Source organism: Elgaria multicarinata, chromosome 5, assembly GCF_023053635.1.
Source record: "Elgaria multicarinata webbii isolate HBS135686 ecotype San Diego chromosome 5, rElgMul1.1.pri, whole genome shotgun sequence".
Classification (NCBI taxonomy): Eukaryota; Metazoa; Chordata; class Lepidosauria; order Squamata; family Anguidae; genus Elgaria; species Elgaria multicarinata.
The window spans coordinates 71,420,787-71,433,526 of NC_086175.1; the positions used below are offsets into that span (position 1 = coordinate 71,420,787).

The 12,740-nt window shown below is 42.8% G+C and overlaps 1 pseudogene; it reads left to right on the plus strand.

Moving 5' to 3' along the window:
* Positions 1–107, plus strand: LOC134399825 (U2 spliceosomal RNA; annotated as a pseudogene).
* Positions 108–12,740: the final 12,633 nt, after the last annotated feature.

The window sequence follows — 12,740 nt, forward strand, 5'->3', positions numbered from 1 at the left end:
ATCGCTTCTTGGCCTTTTGGCTAAGATCAAGTGTAGTATCTGTTCTTATCAGTTTAATATCTACTAGTATATATCTATTAGTTGTTTTTAAGTGGGGCAGATGTTTCATTGATAGAAAACAGAAAATATCCTTTGAAATCAGAGCACAACAACTGAGGCCTTGGGCTCATATGTTCACAATAGCTATGCATCTATCAGCCAGAGTCAAGGGAGACTTTAGCACTTATGCAACCCACTAGTAACTGACATTTTACAGATTCGGGGGGTGGATTAGTACAAATTCTATTTTTAATTTAGGAATTATCCCTTGTATTCTTCCACCTGTGTAGCCAGTTGCCCCAGTTACCAGAAGGAACCAGGGAAACTCCTGAAAAGAGCCCATAACAGCTTTCTTACTGACTTGAAGGATAATATCTCAGGGCTTGCTAGGGGTTGAAAAAAGTGCTAGTCTCTATTAGTGTTGTTGTTGTTGTTGTTGTTGTTGTTGTTGTTTCGTTTTCAATCGCACATTGGGGTCAGTTACATCCCTAATTCCCAAACAGGAAAACCATAATGAGACCTGTGGCTTGACATTTGATTGGAATAAAAATCTCCTTATAACCACAAAAAGTCTGAAGTCCTAAACATATTTAGTTGAGAGTCAGCCCCATCAAACCCTGTGGGACCTACTTCCAAGTAAATGTTCATAGGTTTGTCCTGTTAATCTCCAGAAACACGTTCTTTAAACAGCTGACTTGGTATCGGAATATAAGATAAACATAAGGCTGCCATTTATTTCCTGACAGAGTCTCTGTTTGGCAGCTGGATAGCAGGCAGAAAGCTAATATGTGCAGTGCTTCTCATCACTGCCTCTCCTCCGTCAAAGGCAAGAGAATAATCTTAGCCAAACTAAATAAGGTAATGGCTTGGCAGCCCAATCCTATCCGTGTTCAGAAATGAATACTACTGAGGTCAATTGGGCTTACTCATAGTAAGCATGCAGATGATTTTGGCCTTAACTGGGTCATCTTCTACATAAGTTTTTACTCTCTGCATTTGCTTGGGTGTACATGGTCAGCTTTTATAATTGCCTGAAGTTTAAACAGGCAAAGAAGTGTCCACCACCCACACCCACCCTAATGTTAGAGCAGAGAATGTCTCACCTGTTCTTTATTTCAGTGATTTTAACATTAAGATGCTATATAGAACAGATTTGTCTTAATTGTGTGCTGTAAAATCAGATATGTCACCAAGGTTAAGTTCAGGTGGGCACACTCCCTTGGTGTTGGACTCGCCCCCTGGGGCCGGACATGTTGGTGGGCCACCCCCTTGGGGGCTAACCATGTTGTCCTCCTTTTAGGTTTCCAAAATATGGTCACCCTAGCTGAGCCTACTTGTGGAGGCTTCCTTGCCCGATTTAGCACCCTGTATAATCAGCGTCCTAAATTGCGCAAGGATTCTCCATGAGAAATTTGTTCTTCAACTTATTGTGCACTGCAAATGAGGGCAAAGTGATGTGCAGGAAGGGAGGGGCTTGCCAGAACAGGCCTCCCCCACTGCCCACCTCAAACATGTAAAGATATAGAATGCCTGAAAAGGGTGTTTCTCTTCCTATGAATCCTTCTTCAAAAACCTCCCCCATCATGTTCTCATTCAATACATTTTTTTCCTCTTTGTCAAATTTTATACTTTAAACTCCTTAGGTCAGGACCTGTCTTTTTGTTTGTTACTCTGCAAAGTGCTGTGCATAGTGATAGACTGATAGATCTCATTTTCAAATTAACTCAAGGTGAGAAACCATTAATTTCAGTAGGATTAAACTATTGTTGGAAGGCTACAAATTGCCACCATTTAAATTTTATGTAAGGTTGTGATGAGTAAACTCATATATTTCTAAAGATTAGAGTTTTACATACATACATACAGATTAACTCTCCCAAGTGACGATGTTAAATGAGACAGCAATTTAAATATTAATTCCAATTCCACTGTAGATGTAAACACAATTAAATTGTACACAAATCACTAGCCTGTAATTGGAAGACTCAGGAGTTGACAAGAGTATAAATTAAGGTATTATTGGAATTGTAGAAGTGTTTTAATTGAATGGATAATAACATGAAAATGAGTGGAATAGTAGCCTGTTTGGTTCATGGCCAGACTCCTTGACTGTTCAAGGCCGAAAGTGTGTGTGTGTTGGGTTCTTTTTATGAAATGAAGGTTTGATAACTCTACCATGTGTCCAACTCCCATTTTCCACATCACTAACTTACTTTTGGCTGCTCTGAGATGGTGTGCTAAATGGGGGCTGGGCCATTCTTAGGCTGGTCATTTCCACATTACCTTGAGAAGAATGAAGATCTATCTTTCTGAAGCCATATTCTCCCCAACCCAAAATGTTTACATGAGATAATTCATAGCATGGCCAGGTGAAACATGTGGTGCATCTGTTGGTGGGCTATTACATTACAAGTCGTGGATTGCATATTTGAATGACTAAAAACTCCTGCTTGTACAAAAACCAGTAGTATATTATAAAGATGGGTTCTGGTCAGCCCTCTTTCTGACATGGTAGTTTTCTATTTGTAGGGAGACTTGTACATCGGGGAACACAGTGGAAGCTGGATAGCTCCTTTAGGGTTCAGTCTGGTTTCGACTGAAACTTGAAACAGATTCACCACCCAACTGATATTGGAGCGACCAACCTCCACTGGGAAAACATGCACTCTACTGGTTCCTGGCTGAAGGCGTACATCCTGAAGAGAACAGCACTGTAACCTTGTCTTTATTTGTTCTTTATCTCTGAATTTGGTCTAATTTTAGCTTTGGGAGATTAACAGAATTTAGACCATAGCCTATAAAAGTAACCAATAACTCTCTCAGAGTGCACAAATTGCTCCTATAATATGATATTTTTCTAAACAGAACCATTTTTCATGAGGTTTGAAAACCTAGACAGAAAACAAACTAATCAAAGTGACCACATTTGGTGTCAGCTTCTTTGTGAGGAGGGGAAATAATTTTACAGTTTCCCCCTTACAGGCGGCCTAAATATAATTTTAAATAAATAAAATAAAAACTAAATAACCTATTGTGTTTTCCTTCCAAATCATTAAAAAAAAACCCCACCAATATAGTACATTTATTTTTTAAACATAATTTGAAATGTGGCACTTGGAGATGGGGTGGGTGGGGAAAATGTACACTTCAGAGTGAGTGATGAGATTATTATTTTTTTAGAAAATCAATCTCCAGAAAAAAGAGAGTGCTGGGATAGGGGTTAGAATGGAAATAAAAAACCCATCCTTAATTATACAGTGTATGTTGTAATTACAGGCTTTAATTTGTTCCTTGATAGTAAGAGATTTAGCAAACGCTGTGTGGTAAGTGATTGCACAGCCACATTTATCTAGCTATTTGCTTGAGTAAAATGCGAACAACGCAGAAATAAAAATCCAGTTGCAAGAGTAAAACCAAACTTAAAATATGAACTGCACTTCACCGCTCCAAAATGAATGTTAAAACCCACTTCTCCAAGCCACAAGAAGTTCTAGGGGTGTAGCACTTTGCTGGGTTTGGTTTCCTTTAGAAGGCGGAGGGGTGTCACTGGAGTCTTATGGAATTCTGTAGTATTGGGTTTATTTACAAATAAATAATATGAACCTAGGTGGAGGCATAGCTTAACCCTCCATCAGCCAAAATCCAGTGACCTTTAACAGATCTCCAGAGAGCAGCAGTTCCCTGAAAGTCTCTTTCCATGGCTTCCAGAACCTAAAATGTAGCTGCCTGCCTCTTTCCCTGTGACTCATTCAAACTGTCCCCTTGCACAAACCAAGATGTAATCATCAGCTAGCTATTGAGAGCAATCAGCTAGCAATTGTCCTAATAAAAGATGCACCTGGCAATTTTGCCACCAACATTTAAGAGAGTTTCAGCAGTCTTACTGGCTCCATTAACCTCTCCTGTCCAAATGCCCAATCCCTTTTAAAGTTCTGACTGAGGCCAGGTCTACACCAAGCAGGATATAGTGCCATGAAAGCGGTATATAAGAGGCAGGAGCCACAACAAGCAAGCTATAGCACTATGAAAGTGGTATGAAAATGGTCTATGGTATGTGTCAATGGGCCCCAACGTTGTCAGTGAACTTCAATACTGCTTTCATTCCGCTGTCATAGTGCAATATCCTGCTTGGTGTAGATCCGGCCTAAACCCAGAGTGGATTCATAGCCCCACTGACATTGATGCCACCATCCTCCATTGCTCCCATGACATGTCACAAAACTGCTTTTGAAACTCCCGTTTTAAAAAAACATTTCCTATTTGGCTTTGAGTGTTGCTGTCTAGGGGCTGAACCAAGTCAACAGCTCCTTCGGGCTGATGGAACTTGTTTGATAGATCTTGGATACTGGCTACAGACTAGGGTGCACTGCTTTGAGTGCGCACACACACACACACACACACACACACACACTTTGGTGCTGTACTTCTTGCAGAAAAAGATCTGTGTGTCAGAAAGCAATTTCTTAGCACTTATCCATGGCAGTTAACTTTTTAATTAAAAGGCAATGAGACATATTAATTATCAGTTAACCATTTTCAATCTCCATGCCGACAAGGGAATTAACATGTTCAGGAGAAGCCTCCGCCATTATTTCTTTAAATTTTGAAAGGCTGAAGCTAAAAGTACACCCTTTCCCCCAACTATCTGTGACTGCAGTTGGAAAAAGTCTAAGGATAGAAGTATCTCTTTTCATTCAGTATCTATCTCTCTTTCATCATTCTGGATTTCTAAAGCAACACTTTCTACAAACTAGGATAAGGATTTGTTTTCCACAATACCAAAACCTACATAGTTCAGGGCCTTGGGAAAATATAAATCCTCATTGGATGATAATTAGGACCAGATACTTGTGGTTGCCTTATAGTGAGCACCAGGCCAATATGGAGTATGGATGACTGATAAGAGTTTCTAGCTGCCCAATAACTTCAGTATGTGGACTTGGATTACCTGTCAGCCTCTGTATCAACCTGATGCTTGAAATTCATAACAGAACTGAACATTAGCAAGAGCCACTTCACACTTCAGCTGGAAGAGTGAGCATGCCAATGTTTCTCTGGTGTCCTTAATCTAAACACACTGGGTTGGATTCAAACTTAGTCATATTCAGAGTAGACCCATTGAATTCAATGTGCCTTAAGTTAGTCACCATTCTCAGCGGCTCAACTCTAAGTATGACTAGTCTACATCCAACCCATAAAGTGTAAAAGAAAGACATATATCCAAACAATTTGTGAGTGTGTGTCAGGAAGTCCTGGCCAAGTTATTGTGCAAATGGAGGGCCCTGTATTTATCCCATTTTTCCAACTACAAAAATCTAGTGGCCAGAGACCCTAGTAAGGATTTGGGTATGGCAGGTCTACAGTTCCAAAACCCAATGTAATGACAAAAGATCTGCATACAGAAGGTTTCTGCATCTCAATCTTCGCTATAGCAAGGATGTAGTAGACAGTGATGTGTAGATGGAAAATCCCACAGATCCAGCAACTTCCCTCTATGCCCAATTCCTGAGAGGGGAGGGGATACACTCTTGGTCACCACCAGCAGGAGTGATTCACAGAGGGATCTCATGTCAGTCTCAGTGCCCCCTTTAGTCTTCTCATTCCCACAATACTCTGAGAGGGTTCACTCATAATTGCCAATATCCTATTGCATGGTAAGAGAGCCAAGGTTTAGTCTAGACCAGAGGTCTTCAACCTTTCCAGGCCCAGAACCCACCTTTCAGTCAAAAAGGCATTTGGAGATTAGTAGTAGTAGTAGTAGTAGTAGTAGTAGTAGTAGTAGTAGTACCTTATATTTGTAACCAACTTGAGTCCCAGTCCTGGGAAAAAGGAGGGATGATGATGATGATAATAATGGTAGTGCTGTTGTTATGACCCACATTAGATCAGGCTATGATGACCCAATAGCGAGTCCCAACCCACTAACTGAAGACCAGTGGTGAAGGCACTCTGTTCCTATCCTGTCCCCTCTGAGAGGTTTCCTTCCCATTTCAAGTGAAAACTGTTCTGCCAGAACCATGACAGCAAACCAAATATGTAATCTTCTGTATTTTCTTTAAAACTCACCTCACCCCACCCAGTAAGGGAGATGTGAGAGAACTGTGCACACAAACTGTATGTAAATGCACATCTGACTACTGACTTTGGTGACACATGTGTTGTATATGACTACATCTGGATTTATAAATGTCTACCATGTGTATTTGTATGGACATTTGCTTATTTTTCAACAGATGCGTTGCATCGAAGGGTCAATGGAATTTAATCTCAGGCTCTCTTGAATATTTGCTCCCGTCACTTCATATTTAAAGTTTAATAAGTTAAATGTTTAATGATGTTGTGTAATTGTATGCAGATGACATCACCTGATACTCATGATAAGTGTTGAGTAACATACAGTTAACTCACAGAAGACTAGCAACTTGCTTACTTCTCTGTCAGACTATACAGCTGTGAAAAACAGGAACTACCTGTGAGTATTATTTTACATTTTCTCAGTGTGCATTGCAGATGAACTGTAACATAGCTACACAATACCTCAACTGGGGGTGGGGAGGTATGATTCTGGGTGGTATACAGTGACACCACTGCTAAGGGCATCACAAAAGAGATTTTGGAAAATCTATCCCTTGACCGCAGCTCCTTGCATGATGGTGTCTCCATTGACTCCACTGCAGAGGCAGCTTTGTGCATGTGAAACTGTCTTTCTATTCCTTTAAATAGTAGGGGTTTTAATGGTTTTAATTTGAATGGTTTTAATTTTTGTGAACCGCCCAGAGAGCTCCAGCTATTGGGCGGTATAGAAATGTAATAAATAGGGGTGCCCGCAAGCACAAAAGCTCTCATTTTCCAACCTTGTGCATCCTCCTCATGACATCTGAGTGGTGAAATACTCATCCAGAATTCAGTTTACTTAGAAGACGGTGGTCACAGGAGTCGTATGGTGTTTCTATGATAGTAAGGTTTTATTTACACACATAAGATGGGGGATCCACAGCATTAACATTCTAACAGATTCCTGTTCCACATCATTATTATTCTTTAAATCATCTTTCTTCTTGCTGCTGACCATGTTGTCACTTAGCCAAATCATATTTGACTAGGTAATGATGTTACCTAGGACTAATGAAGCTAATTCAGAATGAAGCCAATGCTCCTGAATAGGTGGTGCCTTCCAACTGACCTGGCTTCATTAGTCTTCAGTGACATCATCACATAGCCATATCTGATTGGCTGTGTGATGACATCACTCTTAGAAAGAAAGGAGGTATTGAAACACACACAAAAATGTCACCGGAGCAGCAGCCAGTTGGTCAATGGGCCCAAAATAAGGTAAGTCTTCAGAGGTCTTTGGAGAAACTTTTCTTTCCTTCTCTGAAAGTCCCTTTTATGTGCCAAAAATGTTCACTAGTGAACATCTGAGTCAGCCCTACCAGGGATGCTCACACCTATTTATTTATTTATTTATTTATTCATTTCATTTCATTTCATTTCATTTCTATACCGCCCAATAGCCGGAGCTCTCTGGGCGGTTCACAAAAATTAAAAACATTCAAAGTATAAAACAACAGTATAAAACCATACTATAAAATACAATATAAAAGCTCAACCAGATAAAAACAGCAGCAATGCAAAATTACAAATTTAAAACACCAAGTTAAAATGTATTTATAGACTGTTAAAATGCTGGGAGAATAAAAAGGTCTTCACCTGCGTCTAAAAGCATATAATGTAGGTGCCAAGCGAACCTCCTTAGGGAGCTCATTCCACAGCCGGGGTGCCACAGCAGAGAAGGCCCTCCTCCTGGTAGCCACCTGCCTCACTTCCTTTGGCAGGGGCTCGCGAAGAAGGACCCCTGAGGATGACCTTAGGGTCCGGGCAGGTACATACGGGAGGAGGCGTTCCTTCAGATAGCCTGGCCCCAAGCTGTTTAGGGCTTTAAATGTTAATACCAGCACTTTGAATCGGGCCCGGACCTGGACTGGCAGCCAATGAAGCTGGAAAAGGACTGGTGTGATGTGGTCTTGTCAGCCAGTCCCTGTTAGTAACCGTGTTGCCCTGTTTTGTACCAGCTGAAGTTTCCGGACCATTTTCAAAGGCAGCCCCACGTATAACGCATTGCAGTAATCCAAACGAGAGGTTTGGATTACCTAGAGATGTAGCTCATTAATCAAGTAAATAAAAGGAATTGTCTTTATTCCAGCCTGCTGCCGGATTATGTATGTTAATTCCAAGGGGGGGCATAGCTCAGTTGGTAGAGCACATTTTCTGCATGCAGAAGGTCCTAGATTTCATTCCAGACATCTCCAGGTGGGGCTGGAAAAACTCCTGCCTGAAATCCTGGAGAGCAACTATGTTGAAAATATTGGACTATATGGCCTGACTCAGCAGAAAACAGCTTCCTATTTGACTGGTGAATAAAGTACACAGTATGTTTTCTGCCCTCTAGAAATATTGGTTTATAAATAATCATCACTGAAATAAGCACAGTACTGTAAAGAGGGCTTATTTATTTATTTATTTATTTATTACATTTTTATACCGCCCAATAGCCGAAGCTCCCTGGGCGGTTCACAAAAATTAAAACCATAATAAAACAACCAACAGGTTAAAAGCACTTGTCTTGTCTTCTCCTTGTCTGTCTTTGAAAACTTTGTTCTACTAACCTTGAAATGCTAATTGTAACATAGGGGAAAGGAAAGCTCTTAATAGTTAAGGGTATGAAACTAATGAATGATAATCAATTTATTACTTAAAGTGCTGATTATACCAATTGACTTTTCAGTAAGCTCTTTGAACCAGCATAAATTTACCTGTTCCTTAGCAGATGATGGGGAAGAAGGAAGAGGAGACGACGACCAAGATTCAATGAATATGCAAGAAATTTAATCAGACTCATTTTCTGAGCTATAGCTATCAGTTTCAGTCTCTGCTTCAATGGCAGTGCCCCCTAGAGGGAGAAATGCATCTTGCTCTTGCATTTGAGAGTTGTAGGCCATTGCTAGATGAGGAGTTAGCGCGGTGTGAGCCCCGGTCTCCCTCCTGTACATCCAAATGACGCACAGGGCATTCCGGGGTCAGGCCGAGCTAAGTCCTCACTTGAACTGGGATAAGCCTGAGGCCAGGGCTGCGGAAGGTCTAGCATGGTCCGTGGCTTTTTCCGGCTGCTCGATTACTCGCGAGTAGCCGGGAGAAGCCATGGACTGGGCACAGCACTCCATAGGAGTGCTGTGCCCATCGGGCTGGGGGGGGGAAATCACGGACGGGGGCGTGCGGAGGGGGCATCGGACATGACAAGCGGGCAGGGGGTGGGCATGACGAGCGGGCATGGTGAGCAGGGGCGGGCATGGCGGACGGGGAAAGAAGGATGGGAACGGGCATGGCGGACGGGGGGAAGAAGGATGGTGACGGGCATGGCGGATGGGGGGAAGAAGGATGGGGCCGAGCCTGGCGGACGTGGACAGGGCCTGGCGGACGTGGGGAGGACGGGCGAGCGAGCGGGCAGGGGGGGATCAGGCATTATGGGGGGGGTATCAGGGGCAGGGGGAGCGGGGGACCCTTTATTTTTTTAAAAAAAACTACCTTTTTCGGCGGTGTGCTCCTGTGCACATGGCCCTTTAAGGGGGGGGGGAATGTGGGACGCGACGGGGCTTTCCCTTGCCCTGTCGCATGTTACATCTGGAAAAGGGCGATGGCGCACGCTAGCTGTAGCTCGCCGTTGCCCCTCCTCCCAGACGGATTATGTGGTAGGTCTAGCAAGGCCCGTAGTCTCAGTTTGCAACCTAGGACTTGCTTGTCCTTGGTGCACAGAAATTGTAATAATCTGATACTGTACATAGTTTTTAGAAATCATTTGGAGAAGTAAATATCTGAACACCTTGTCTTAAACATTTCATTCATCATGCTAAAATAAAACATAATCAATTTTTCTTCATTTTTTTCCAATTTTTCCAGGGGTGGGGGGAAGCAATTCAAAGGGCTGGGGCCTGGTCATATTTTCTCTCTGGAATTATAAGTTCCTGTTCAGAGGCCCTCTCTTCAGGTGCCTCTGCCAACCGAGGTGAGGTGGGTGGTTGCTAAGGCGAGGGAATTTTCAATGGTGGCACCCCAGTTGTGGAATGCCCTTCCCAAAGAGGCATGCCTGGTGCCTACGTTGTGGTCTTTTGGGTGCCAGGTAAAGATTTTTATGTTCTCCTGTGATTTTTAGTCCTACCGTTTTAAAAACTGTGCATTTTTAGATCTTTGAACTGCTGCTGACTTTTACTTTGGTCCTTTCTTTGGTTTTATTCTGTCCTTTTAAACTTTTTAGGTCTTTATATTATGCTGTTATTTTTTATGGTTTTAAGTTTTGTTTTGTGGACCTCCTAGAGAACTTCACCTATTGGGTTGTATAGAACTGAAATAAATACATAAATAAAGAAGGTGTGAGGGAAGAGTCGACCTCAGGGTAGGCATCAAGGGTAGGCATAGTCTGGTACCTACTGCAGGCCCACACTGTAGCAGGGACCAGCTAACTAGAGCCCCCTGGACATGCTTCTCCTCTTTATCATTGCACCTTCCTTGTTCCCCTACCTCTCCTCCTGGCCCAGACAATGATGGTGGCGGTGAGAAGGAGGAGCAGTTGATGCTACCACCTACTTGCTCACTGGCTCCCTGCTTGTCAAGCAAGCAAGTGGTAGCAATGAGGAGAAAGAGGAGGAGGAGGAACAATAGCTGCTGGTGCTGACAATAGTGGTGAAAATCTAGACTCAGGGAGAGAGGGGGTCCATAGAGGATGCCTTGCCCTAAAAAATGTGGATCTAACACCAGCATTGATGGACCTGTGAGTTGTTCTGCTGCTCCAGGAGCCATCCCATGCCCCAGCTACTGACAGGGTGCTGGTGCCCCAGTGCCAACCACAATGTCTCCAAAGAAGGCTTTGTTTACATACGTATATGTGGCAGTGCAAGCATGGGAGCCAGGAGTAGAACATCAGGAATCACCAGATGGAACAATAAATTCTCCATATGGATGGCAATGGAATAGGAAGGCAACCTCCCTTGTGGACCGTGGGAACACTGTGGACGTCATATATCTTGACTTCAGCAAAGCTTTTGACAAAGTACCACATGACATTCTCATTAACAAACTAGCTAAAAGTGGGTTAGATGGAACAACTATTAGGTGGATTCACAGTTGGCTACGGAATTGGACTCAACGAGTACTTATCAATGGAATCTTCTCAAACTGGGGAGAGGCAACGAGTGGGGTACCGCAGGGCTCAGTCCTGGGCCCAGTGCTCTTCAACATTTTTATTAATGATTTGGACGAGGAGGTGCAGGGAACGCTGATCAAATTTGCAGATGACACAAAATTGGGTGGGATAGCTAATACCCTGGAAGACAGAAACAAACTTCAAAGTGATCTTGATAGGCTGGAGTGCTGTGCTGAAAACAACAGGATGAAATTTAATAGGGATAAATGCCAAGTTCTACATTTAGGAAATAGAAACCAAAGGCACAGTTACAAGATGGGGGATACTTGGCTCAGCAATACTACAAATGCGAAGGATCTTGGAATTGTTGTAGATCGCAAGCTGAATATGAGCCAACAGTGCGATATGGCTGCAAGAAAGGCAAATGCTATTTTGGGCTGCATTAATAGAAGTATAGCTTCCAAATCACATGAGGTACTGGTTCCTCCCTATTCGGCCCTGGTTAGGCCTCATCTAGAGTATTGTGTCCAGTTCTGGGCTCCACATTTCAAGAAGGATGCAGACAAGCTGGAGCGTGTTCAGAGGAGGGCAACCAGGATGATCAGGGGTCTGGAAACAAAGCCCTATGAAGAGAGACTGAAAGAACTGGGCATGTTTAGCCTGGAGAAGAGAAGATTGAGGGGAGACATGATAGCACTCTTCAAATACTTAAAAGGTTGTCACACAGAGGAGGGCCAGGATCTCTTCTTGATCCTCCCAGAGTGCAGGACACAGAATAACGGGCTCAAGTTAAAGGAAGCCAGATTCCAGCTGGACATCAGGAAAAACTTCCTGTTAGAGCAGTGCAATGGTGGAATCAGTTACCTAGGGAGGTTGTGGGCTCTCCCACACTAGAGGCCTTCAAGAGGCAGCTGGACAAGCATCTGTCGGGGATGCTTTAGGGTGGATTCCTGCATTGAGCAGGGGGTTGGACTCGATGGCCTTGTAGGCCCCTTCCAACTCTGCTATTCTATGATTCTATGATTCTATGAAGAAACATCACCTTGGAGGCAATGGTGCTCCTTGGGGTGGGCAGAGGGGGAAGTTGCCCCCTTCTGAATTTCAGATCACATGACGCCATGCTTCAGAATTACCTCTATGTATAGGTCCCTATCCGACCCCAGAATCTGAAAATTACACCTCTGTTGGTGTGATAGGTTTCTTGGACTGCCTTTTCACAAATACATTCTGGGTCCTTTTACACACATGATCATACTTTTAATCACTTTTTAATGCTGAGGTTTTTAAAGTTCACAGAGCTTCTAGGAAAGTTGCTGGAGCAGAAGATGATGCTTTGAAATAGGGTAGGTGAAATAATGTGTTCTTCTTCCAATTACAGTTATTTTAGCTACACTATAATAAAAGTTATTGGTGTAAAACAAGAGGTGAAGGTATGTTTGGTTTGTTCAGCAATCTTATACATCTGTTGAGCTAGCTAATACAAACAGATGGACACCATTGCAATGAA